Below are 13,383 nucleotides of genomic sequence, written 5' to 3'. Positions count from 1 at the left end.
ATATCATATCTCCTAGAAACATATTTTTGACATTGATAATTACATACTCTTGTGGAACCAATGGCTTTGGACATTTTGTTTTTGATTTGAAGCATAGCACTTGTGCCTGATGATCAAACCCAGTACAATGATCCCTATCTTCTATACTTCTGAGACCTGGACTACCAAGAGTAACCGCCTCAAAACATGAATTGCCAACACAAAATTGGTCCACTATGTAGTGCTTCCAATGTAATCCATTGGGAGGAGTAAACTAACTTTAACATCTTCTGGAGATACAAGAAACTGTAGATGCTGGAATCTTGAGGAAATCACAAAGAGAGGAACTCTGAAGAAATGGACAGACAACTAAGCAGTCTGAAGGAAGGTCCTGACCCAAATGTACTCTGTTCATTTCCTCCCAAGATGCAATCTGACCTGTTGAGTTCCTCCAGCATTTTTTGTTTTTGTTCAGCATCTTCTCCCGGGTTTATATCGCGAGCACCGAGACATTAATTACAATCAATTGGTTCCAACACTAGACTCCCAAAATAGACACGTCCCAGCATTGTCACAATAGGAAACCACCGGGTGTTTGAAGCACATAGTGGCACTAACCTCTGGTTGCACCAAATCCAAATTTGTTTTTGACATATCCTCCCATCATTAATATAACTATATTTATATATGTGAGGGGCTTAAATGCACCTTTGGTCAGAATTTCACCTCCCTACATCTTTTTTTAGTCCACCTTTTGTAGTATAAACTGCCCTTTACATCAACCCATTTGAGGACTGCTGGTGTGGAGTCGATGATTTGGTGCTGAATTTGCCAAGTGTCCAAGTCTATTACAAGTAACTCTGGACAATCACCACATTATTGTTTGAGAGAAATAATTATCAATTGTAATGACTAATCACTTTGAATATGCATCCACCACAATCATGAAATTTTAAAAATGTGAATGGATCTGCAAATCTGCCTTATTTTCCTGTTGTTATCTGACCACTAGAGGGAGGTGATACAATATAATGTCAACTCCATAAGGGAAAAAAGATCCTGGAGTAACACAGCAGGAGAAGTTCTGGAGAAGTTCAATAGGTGATGGTTTGGGTCGGGACTATGTGTCTTTTATGTAAACCAGCACCTGCAGTACCTTGTTTCTACATTCTCCTGAAAGGAATTTGTGTCTTAATGGATGAACATAGAATCATAGCAAAATAGGTGCAGGAGTAGGCCATTCGGCCCTTCGAACCAGCACCGCCATTCAATATGACCATGGCTGATCATCTAAAATCAGAACCCGTTCCTGCATTTTCCACATATCCCTCAATTCCTTTAGCCCCAAGACCTAAATCTAACTCTCTCTTGAAAACCTATACAAATATTATGTGGCACACTGACTACAGTAAACGAAAACTCTGGTGCAGAGAGCTCTGATGTAACTGAGGAGGCCAATGTGGAACCACAGTTCCAGCACAGTTGAGCTGACTGAGACTTCTGACAGTAGAATTCCAATAATCTGACCCGCTCAAGACTTCAGTGGTGCTGGTCTGGTAGATCCAGACAATTGGATGTTATATCTATTAATACCTCAGCGGTGCAACTGGTGGAACTGCTGCCTCACAGCAACAGAGACCCTTGTTCGATCCTGACCTTGGCTGCTGTCTGTGAAGAGTTTGCATATTTTCCCGATGACTATGTGGTCCTCCGGCATCCTACCACGTCCCAAAGACGTGTGGCTATGTTGATTAATTGACCTTTCTAAATTGCCCCTAGCGTGTAGGGGATAACATAGAACTAGTGTGATTGATGGACGGCGTGGACTCGATGGGCTGAAGGGCCTGCTTCCATGTTGTATCTCGAAACTAAACTAGACCTCAATGTTCTAAATTCTTTTTTCATGTTGTAATACATTTTCCAGAGAACCAGGTAAGTTGAAAGCAAGTGAGGGAAGTGGGAGCCCTGGTTTACTGGAGGGAGCACAGGAACTGGAGACTGGGTGAGTGGAAAAGGAGCTCAGCTGATGAGTTAAAGTCAAATCATCATGGTTTCTAATAAGGGACTATTATAGTTTTATTGTATTGGTTGTAACCAAAAATCTTCCTTCATTATTCACCATTAGTTTTCAGTCTATGTGCAGCATTAAATTATAATCCTTCAGCGTTCAGAGTCATAGACTCATTGAGTCATACAGCACAGAAACGTCCTTTGACCCAACTCATCTAATCTGGAGTCAATTATCTGGAGTCAATAGGCAGATGAGGAAGAGCATGCAACAATGGACTCTTCAGAGGTTATAGCACAGGAACCAGAAGGGAGTTGCTAATAAAAGGCTAGGTCCAAAATGTTTCAAGAAAGAGGAATAAAACATGAAAATGTCAAAGTACTTTAGCTCACCTTTTACAAATCTGTGATAGTGAAAATAAATGGGTTTAAGCACAATATAGACCAATTAGGTAGAATCTTAAAGCCCAATGCATAGAATTTGTTGAAAGTTAAAATTAAAATATCTGTGACTTCTGCATCTTAAAGTTCTGAGGAAGGCAATGAAATAGCTGAAACATTATTGGTTTGGTGAGTAAAATGCTGGCTCTACTAATTAATCTACAAACCTGTACATCTTTGGAGTATGGAAAAAAAACCAGAGCACCCAGAGAAAGCGCAATCATGATTAAACCCAGGTCTCTGGCACTGTAAGGCAGAAACTCTAACACTGTGCGACCTCCTAGTATAGCCTAGGATTCTTTCAAAACGGATGTTTGATGCAGACTCAATGCGTTAAAGGGCCTATTTCTTTGCCAAATCTCTACGTTTAAAGGAGATGTGCGAGGCAACTTTTTACACAGTGATGAGTGCCTGGAACATGCTGCCAAGGTTGGTGGTTGAGACAGATAAGATAGTGTCATTTGGACAGCCATATGGCTTTTGGACAGCCATATGGATTTACTGGGGATGGAGGGATATGGATTGCGCGCAGGTAGATAAGAGATGGTCTTGTCATTATGTTTAGCACAGACATTGTGGGCCGAAGGGCCTGTTCTTGTGCTGTACTGTTCAATGTCACTATAAAGCACAGGGGCAAATTGCTTCCCATTGTGATTTAAGTTATTTCACAATAAGAAATACATGTTAGATGAATATTCCAAAGACAGGTGATTAGGCTATTGAACACCACAAACTCCAACTATAAATTGCTCTGAACTACAAATTGCCTTGGTTGCACCAGGGACTTTGTTTTGCTTCACACTATATCGTTATTTTTTTGTTTATTATGTTAACTATTGAGTACAGTGTTGACAAATCTGTTGCGCTATTGCAAGTAACAATTTCATTACTCTGATTTAATACGTATGACAATTAAACACTCTTGACTTGATATAGAAAAAAAGCACAAAAGCAAAGGTGAAATCATTAAAACCATTAAAATAACTGGTTAGATCATTATGAGAACATTGTTTCCAGTTTTAGATACCCTAATTTGTCATGAGTTTTAAACAGCATTCACATAAAGATTTTTCTAATAGAAAAATAGATAATAGGTGTGGGGTAGGCCATTCGGCCCTTCAAGCCCTTCGACCATTCAATATGATCATGGCTGATTATCCAAAATCAGTACCCCATTTCTGCTTTCTCCCCATATCCCTTGATTCCGTTAGCCCTCAGAGTTGTATCTAACTCTCTCTTGAATACATCCAGTTAATTGCCTTCCACTGCCTTCTGTGGCAGAGAATTCCACAGATTCACAACTCTCTGGCTGAAAACGTTTTTCCTCATCTCAGTTCTAATTGGCCTACCCCTTATTCTTAAACTGTGACCTCTGGTTCTGTTCCCCAACATGGGGAACATTTTTCCTGCATATAGCCTGTCCAATCCCTTAAGAATTTTATATTTCAGTCTTCTTAATTCCAGTGAATATAAGCACAGGCGATCCATTCTTTCATCATATGTCAGTCCCGCCATCCCGAGAATTAACAGGGTGAACCTACGAGGCACTCCCTCAATAGCAATAATGTCCTTCCTAAAATTAGGAGACCAAAACTGCACACAATACCCCAGGCACAGTCTCACCATAGCCCTGTAGAACTGCAGCAGGACCTCCTTGCTCCTAAACTCAAATCCTCCTGCTATGGAAGCCAACATTCTTCATTGCCTGCTGTACCTCTTCATTGCCTGTAGCTTTCTTCATTGCCTGTTGTACCTGCATGCTTACTTTCAGTGACTGATGTACAAGGATACCCAGGTCTCGTTACACCTCCCCTTTTCCTAATCTGACACCATTCTGATAATAATCCGCCTTCTTGTTCTTGCCACCAAAGTGAATAACATTTATCCACATTATACTGCATCTGCCATGTATCCGCCCACACACCCAACCTATCCAGGTCACCCTGCAGCCTCATAGCATCCTCCTCGCAGCTCACACTGCCACCCAGCTTTGTGTCATCCGCAAACTTGAACATTTAATTCCTTTGTCTAAATCGTTACCAGCACAACTACCTGGCTCTCAACATCAGTAAGACCAAGGAACTGATTGTGGACTTTGGTAGAGGAAGGATGAGGACCCACAATCCTGTTCACATCAATGGGACGATGGTGGAGAAGGTCAAAAACTTCAAATTCCTGGGCGTGCATATTTCCGAAGATCTTTCCTGGACCCAGCACATCGATGCAATTATAAAGAAGACACATCAGCGACTCTACTTCCTGAGAAGATTACAGAGATTAGGCATGTCAAAGAGGATTCTCCTAAACTTCTACAGGTGCACGGTAGAGAGCATTCTGACTGGTTGCATCATGGCCTGGTACGGCAACTTGAATGTCCAGGAGCTATAAAGACGACAAAAAGTTGTGAACACTGCCCAGTCCATGACCAGCTTTGACCTCCCCACCATCGACGAAATCTATCATAGTCGCTGCCTCAAAAAGGCAGCCAATATCATCAAGGACCCACACCATCCTGGCCACACGCTCATCTCACCATTGCCATCAGGAAGAAGGTACAGGAGTCTAAGTCTTAGAATTTAGTCTTAGAATAAAGGGGAGGTCATTTAAGACTGAGGTGAGAAAAAACCTTTTCACCCAGAGAGTTGTGAATTTATGGAATTCCCTGCCACAGAGGGCAGTGGAGGCCAAGTCACTGGATGGTTTTAAGAGAGAGTTAGGTAGAGCTCTAGGGGCTAGTGGAGTCAAGGGATATGGGGAGAAGGCAGGCACGGGTTATTGATAGGGGATGATCAGCCATGATCACAATGAATGGCGGTGCTGGCTCGAAGGGCCGTATGGCCTCCTCCTGCACCTATTTTCTATGTTTCTATATCACAATAAAACATACTTGACTTAATATTTGTAAATAATTGGGGTTCCAGCACTGAGCCTTGCGGCACCCCACCAGTCACTGCCTGCCATTCTGAAAAGGACATGTTAATTCCTCCTCTTTGCTTCCTGTCTGCCAACCAGTTCTCTATCCATGTCAATACCCTACCTCCAATACCATGTGCTCTCATTTTGCACACTAATTTCTAGAGTGGGACCTTGTCAAAGGCTTTTTGAAAGTCCAGATACACCACATCCACTGTCTCTCCATTAGCTATTCTAGTTGTTACATCCTCAAAAAATTCCAGAAGGTTAGTCAAGCATGATATCCCCTACATAAATCCATGCTGACTTTGACCAATCCTGTCACTGCTTTCCAAATGCGCTGCTATTACATCTTTAATAATTGTCTCAAGCATCTTCCCCCACTACCAATGTCAGGCTAACTGATCTATAATTCCATGATTTCCCTCTCCCTTCTTTGTTAAACAGTGGGGTTACATTAGCTACCCTCCAGTCCATAGGAACCGATCCAGAGTCTATAGAACATTGGCAAATGATCACCAATGCATCCACGATTTCTAGGGCCATCTCCTTGAGTGCTCTGGGATGCAGACCATCAGGCCCTGGGGATTTATCTGCCTTCAGTCCCAACAGTTTACCCAACACCGTTTCATGACTAATGTGAATTTCCTTCAGTTCCACCGTCATGCTAGATCCTCGGTCCCCTAGCATTTCTGTGAGATTGTTTGTGTCTTCCTTAATGAACACAGAATCAAAGTACTTGTATAACTGGTCTGCCATTTCCTTGTTTCCCATTATACATTCACCAGTTTCTGACTGTAAGGGGCCTACATTTGTCTTCACTCATCAGTTCCTCTTCACATATCTAAAGAAGATTTTACAGTCAGTTTTTATATTCCCCGCAAGCTTTCTTTCATGCTCCATTTTCCCCCTCTTAATTAAACCTTTTGTCCTCCTCTGTTGAATTCAAAATTTCTCCCAGTCTGCTTCTTTTGGCCAATGTATATGCCTCTTCCTTGGATATAACACTACCCCTAATTTCCCTCGTTAGCCTCGGTTGAGCTGCCTTCCTCGTTTATTTTAACGCCAGTCAGGGATGAACAATTGTTGTAATTCATCCTCGTGATCTTTAAATCTTTGCCATTGCATATCCACCATCAACCCTCTAAGTATCTTTAGCCAGTCTATCCTAGTCATTTCCCATCTCATACCATCATAGTTACCTTTCTTTAAGTTTAGGACCCTCGTTTCTGAATTAACTCTCCAATGACACTCTCCATTTTAATGCATAATTCCACCATATTATGATCACTGGTGCCCGAGGGGCTTTGCACAACAAGATCATTAACTAATCCTTCCACATTACATGATACCCAGTCTAGGATGGCTTGCCCTCTAGTTTGTTCCTCTGCATATTGGCTTAGAAAACCATACTGTATACAATCCAGGAAATCCTCCTCAGCGCTGTTATCAATTTGGTTAACCCAATCTATATGTAGATTAAAGTCACCCATGATAACTGCTGTACCTTTGCCACACGCATCTCTAATTTCCTGTTTGATGCTGTCCCCAACCTCACTACCGCTATTTAGTGGTCTGTACACAACTCCAACATGTGTTTTCTGCCCTTGGCCATACGGATTCTACAGTCTCCAAGCTCATGTCTCTCCATACAATCGCATTAATCTCTTATTTAACCAGCAAGCCACCCCACCTCCTCTTCCTTCCTGAATATTGAATACCCTGCATATTGCTCCCAGCCTTGGTCAACCTGGAGCCATATCTCCGTAATCCCAATTATATCATAATTTACTGAGAGTTTAATTATGAAGAGAAGCGAAGCTGGGCAAACTGGAATTCCCTGCACCAGAACAGAGATGGAGAGACAGAACCATACAGCATGGAATCAGACCCTTATGCACATGGGCCTATGCCAAACAAGGAACCCATCTACACTAGTCCCACCTGACCATGATGGGCCCTATCCCTTTAAACATTTCCTATCCATGTACCTTTCCAATGTCTGAAGAAGGGTCTGGACCCAAAATGTCACCCAATCCTTCTCTCCAGAGATTACTCCAGCCTACCTTCGATTTAAACCAGCATCTGCAGTTCTTTCATATACCTTTCCAATACAACAGGTAATACAACAGGGACATTTGAATGGCTTTGAGGTCGATCAGAACAAATGAGAAGCACCCATTTGATTAATTTGCTAATGTAATTGTTGAATAATAATCAGGTAATTTGCATCATTTTCACTCCCGCCACTCAACACACGCACACCACTGTTCAAAAGGGACAGCAAGAAGGGTTTCGGCCCGAAACGTCGCTTATTTCCTTCGCTCCATAGATGCTGCTGCACCCGCTGAGTTCCTCCAGCAATTTTGTGTACCACACGCACACCACTGTTAGGTCGTGGAAGTAGCTTAAAAAAGGATACATATAAAGGAGGAAGAAATGAAACAAAATAAAACAAATGTAGCAGGTGCCCAGACTTGACAATTATGCCAGTTACCCCGATGCCCCACGTACTCCCTCAACATTGCCCCTAATGCCAACCAGGGTGCTGCCTCTCTCTCACATGCACGATTACAGTGTTGCCCGAATAGTGAAGAGTAGCCGAACCGTGCCTTTAGATCTGCTCCTCTCTCCCTGCCTTGTTCCCACTCCCCAACACACACACACACACACACACAGGGCCCAGAGAGAGAGAGATGTTGTCGTATCTTGGAGCAAAACCAAATAAATCCTATAAAATAATAGTTATTCTATTTTCCTTTTAAGTGAATAATCAGTACAATGAATGAGATGTTCTAAAATTTTAGAAATAAAACTGATGTCTCTGACATGCAACATATATCGAGTTGAGAATCGAAGTACTATTGTGAAAATTACATTTGGTTTAACACCGGGTTCAGATCGGGCTCAACCCAAGCGGCTGCTGTGTGTGGGGCGGGACGTCCGGAGACTCCAGTCGGCCGTCGCACTGCGAGGTGGAGGGGAGCGGAGCGGGGCCAACGACGGCCAGGTTGCAGCCTGTGGACACCGAGGCCGCTAACCAGCACACCCCGGCGGCCTCAGTCAAAGACCTCTCTCCGTTTGAAATGTCCCCCATAAGCAGAGAGGTTTAATAATGAAGTTGACAATCAGATATCATTGTGATTCCTTCGCATTAAACTGTTACTTAATTAAACAAATTTACTTTTAAAAGTTTAGTTAAACTAACCTTTAATGGAACTTGTGAACCAAAAGCCGAGGTACCCTGGGTCGTGGGTCCCATCCTCAATTTACGGGTTCATGATTACGTTGGATTCAATGATGCGTCCAGTGGGGAGCGGTAGATTAGGTGACAACATCTGGCGTCTGCGCTGCTCTGATAAAAGATCATCATCTGCTATGTTAATCCCCTCTCCCCCCTCTGTCTGTTAAGTGTCTCATTATTTTTTCTGTTTTTACTAGTTAGTAAGTAAGTAAGTAAGTTTATTTATATAGCACGTTTTAAGTCAACTCGCATTGACACCAAAGTGCTTTACATAAATTAAATAATAAGTTCCATTACAAACCATAGAAAAAGGTTAAAAAAAAAAATGAATAAAATGGACACACACATTATAGAGTTACATTACGTTAATGTGTGTTGGCAACATTCAGTATTGATATGCTGGTACAGGGTAATGACATTTGTGGGTGCAAACATTTGTATTGCTTTTTATTACATAGGTTTTATTTGACAAATTACTTCTCAGTTTAAGCTGTTTTTATATACTTGTAGATTCGCATTACCAAAGCACACGTTTTGCAATTGGTTAAGTGCTTAAAATTGGCAACGAAAGTAACCTCGTGAAAACTTGTTGGGAACTGTTCGTTTTCCACTGAGACGCCAATTTTAATCAATTTAAAATCAACCCACAGCAACTCTGGACAACTTTAGATGTATTGCTTAAGACTTGTTTACTTTAAAGAAGTCAATCCATAAAAAAGAGGAAACCCAATGCACGTCAAATTGTACAGATTTTTGGCAAACATATAATTCGGTGAAGAACTGCAATTTTGATGCGAAATGACTTCAAACATCGTCTTGCTCTACACTTTAATATAACTGGTCTTGGGTACAAATGTAGGAAGTGGAGATGTTTGAAAGCCTCATGTTAAACACAGTGCACGTAAACAAACCACACCAGTAGTACAAATGGACAACAATGTTTAGCATTCTCTTTCTGTCAGTATTGGATCACTTTAATCAAAAACCATGTTTCATGGAATATCAGTACCTTTTTTTAAACCAGTGTGGAAATGAATCTGAGAAATCTGTTATATTAATTTTGCCAGAAAAGCGGATTGCTGCTTGTACATTACCGTGATTTACGGTAGGGGGCAGCAATTGTGAGATTAAAAAGCAGTGGATCAATAACTTGTCAACAGTATGCCTATTAGCCAACTACACGTGTAATTTTGCATTAATAATGGAATTTAGAGGGAACAGTAGGATCATGTTATTTTGAAAGATTAAAAGTGAGTTACTCACTGTAAAGATGAAATGATCTGATCTATGATTACTAAAATAATAGTAGATTTTCAAAACATTCTGAATATACAATACATTTTCACACTCTCCATTAAAATGGAAGATTATTGGAACGGATTTCTAATTTTATACATATTTTTCATATATTTTTAAATTGTAACATTAATACTTGTACTTCAAGCTCCCTGCAAATACATTTTAGCAGAAAGCAGACTAATTTAGAAGCTATTTATTATCAAATATCACTATTCAAACCAATATTTAGACGTTTAAATGTTATTATCTGAATAATTCTCACATATGCTGCAGAACATTTTAAAATAGCAATTATTTTGGCATGGAATACCCCACTCTACAAAAGGTCTAAAATTTACAAATTTCAGTCTTTTTGGTTCTCCTCCGATATTCAAGTGAAGCCTCTTGCATTTATGGGCACAAGACACTATTTACTATTTAAGCCAGGAGTGTCACATAAGGATTCTCTGCTGATGATGTACAGTAGATTACCAGTGTTGAAATTAGTCTGTATTACACCCATTGTAAAACAGGCATTGACCTTAGGAAATGAGTCCTTGAGTTTAATTGATATTGTTTCTGCTCCTAAATTTGAGGTTGAATGTATTATCTTTAGACTGTCGTTTGCATTTCGTCTCAAACTATTCATTACATTCAAAGAAAAAAATCTGATACAAATTAAAGAGGGGAGGAAACAACCAAGTTTGAGACAAACTCTGTCATGAAAAAGTAAAATCTTTGGGGAAAGAATATGCAGAGCCAAAAGTGCAAAAAGTACAAAAAAAAACTCAGTTCCAAAATTATGTGAAAAAATAGCAAGCAAAACTACATTAAAAGTTTGGATGAGAAAATTGTCCCATTTTGCTTTGAATACAATTATTGACAATAGACAATAGGTGCAGGAGTAGGCCATTCGGCCCTTCGAGCCAGCACCACCATTCAATGACATGGCTGATCACCCCAATCAGTACCCCGCTCCTGCCTTCTCCCATATCTAGCCCTATCTAGTTCTCTCTTGAAAGTATCCAGAGAACCGTCTCCACCGCGCTCTGAGGCAGAGAATTCCACGGCTCACAACTCTCCGTGTGAAAAGTGTTTTCTCATCTCCATTCTAAATGGCTTACCCCTTATTCTTAAACTGTGGCCCCTGGTTCTAGACTCCCCCAACATCGGGAACATGTTTCCTGCCTCTGGCGTGTCCAAACCCTTAATAATCTTATATGTTTCAATAAGATTCCCGTTCATCCTTCTAAATTCCCGAGTATACAAGCCCAGCCGCTCCATTCTCTCAGCCTATGACAGTCCCGCCATCCGGGGAATTAACCTTGTGAACCTACGCTGCACTCCCTCAATAGCAAGAATCAGGAGCGGAAATCTCGGGAGGGGAGGGTTTTTTTTAGAGGGGGGTGTTGATTCCCCCCCCCCCCATGTTTTGTAATCCGCATTTTAAAAATGCAAAAAAAAGCTATTAAAAAATCTCCGCTTTCCGCGAGACAGTGGGGGTGGGACTGATGATCGAGGGCGCCGATTGGATGAGAGAGACGTCGGTCAGCAGGCAGTGGGGGGGACCATGATGATTCAGCGTGATAATTGGAGGAGGGAGGTGTCGGTCAGAGGCGGAAGTAGCGGGGGTGGGATTGTGGATAAGGCGCGGTGATTGGAGGAGGGAGATGTCCTGGTGGAGCAAAGATCATAGAGTGGTCAAATTGCTGCATCAAGGCGATCGAGGCTCCTGATGTTGAAGCCCCCGCGAACGGGCCGATTGAAGCCCCACGATTCGGGTGGACGAAGCTGCTGTTGCTGGAGTTCGGAATCGGTCACCAACCGTCACTGAATAGTGGAGAGTGAAGACGACCACCTTCGATCTCCTTCGACCTCCTTTGAATATGTTGAAGACTATCTATGATTATCTTCCATTGCCTTCGATTACCTACGAATAACATGCTAACCTACTACGACTTACTTCGACTAAATAAATATCGTTTTATTTCATGGCGACCTTTATTTACTCGCGGGCATTTTTCAGCATGCTGAAAAATACGCCACGACCTAACTGAGGCCTCGAGTACGCGGGGACTACTCTCGAGCATGAAGGAGAGTTACAAAGACCTTCTAAGACCTCGTGTCGACCATGCTGTGAGTATGAGTTGAGGACAAACTCTTCTAAACTCACCAATTAGGTCGCCGCAGTGGGACAGGCCATTTATGCACAGGCATAGTGTGCAGAAGAGTGGTGTTCCTATGTGGTACTGCTCTATGTTCTACGTTACAATCTGCAGCATTTAATTTGAACTGATAGAATATGGTACATGCCAAATTTGTGCATGGGCACTAGCTGGCCAAAATGTGTTATTGTGAAATATATTTTGTAAAGTTAATTAGGAGTAGGACAAAGACGATAAATGTTAGAACACCAAGGGATGTTGATGAAAGTAGAAGCATGGTGGATTGTACGGTGAAGAATGCATATGTTATGGATGACATCATAGATCGGGGCATCGAACATAAGAGATGACATATTATGTTGCAACTGTACAAAAAAATGGTTAGGATGCTCTTGGACTGGTGTGTGCAGATCTAGTCGTCACCCCATAGGAAGAATGTGATTGCACTGGAGAAAGTGCAGAGGAGATTCACCAAGATGTCTTCTGGTTTGGATGATTTAAGATAGCAAAAAATTGGCTGAAAAGCTTGCCGAGAGTAAGATAGTTAAAATCTTTTTCCCATGGTAGGGGTATCAAAAACAAGTGGGCATCTTTTTAAGGTGAGCGATAGGAAATTTAAAGGATACTAGTGAATACTTGATAACTGGAAGGCACTGTCAGAAGAGGTGACAAACTATTTTAAGTTTAAGAAGCATCTAGACAGACACTTAAATAGGCAAGGTATATGGAGTTAATATCAGCTAAAAAGATTAGTATAAATTAGCAAAATTATTGGCACTGATGTGGTGGGTTAAAGAGCCCTATTCTGTTCTGCACAACTTACTGTGGTAAATTTCATTGACATGTTCCCTTTAATGCAAAACAAATGCAATAAAATATCCCAGGCTATTTCCTGTAACGTTTTCTTAGATTACAAATCTTATTTAATAGAACCTTTATTCAGCTATTTGAGAGGAGAAAAAGCAATGCAGTGAAAACAGATGAGCATTATAGTAGGCTGTTTTTTTTATATACCAAACTTTTTTGTTGTTTATTAGGGTGTTTACAGAGTATCATGTTTTACATATCTGTTGTGCTGCTGCAAGTAAGAATTTTATTGTTCCCTTTCGAGAATATGACAATAAAACATTCTTGACTTGACTCTTGTGGATGCTTTTTCTTTAGCATACATATGCTGGGCACCACTCCTTTGAAAGATAATAATGAACAGGTGCTTTTAAATGACATTTGGTAGCTTTATATGGTCATCAATACTAACATTAATTCAATGCTACTTCCCCCCACTCCCCCACCCAAGACAAACTTTGTGTCTATATTTGGTAAACCAGCATCTGCAGTACATTGTACCATACTAAT

This window comes from Amblyraja radiata, chromosome 9, assembly GCF_010909765.2.
Source record: "Amblyraja radiata isolate CabotCenter1 chromosome 9, sAmbRad1.1.pri, whole genome shotgun sequence".
Lineage (NCBI taxonomy): Eukaryota > Metazoa > Chordata > Chondrichthyes > Rajiformes > Rajidae > Amblyraja > Amblyraja radiata.
Note: the sequence above shows the minus strand (reverse complement) of the source record.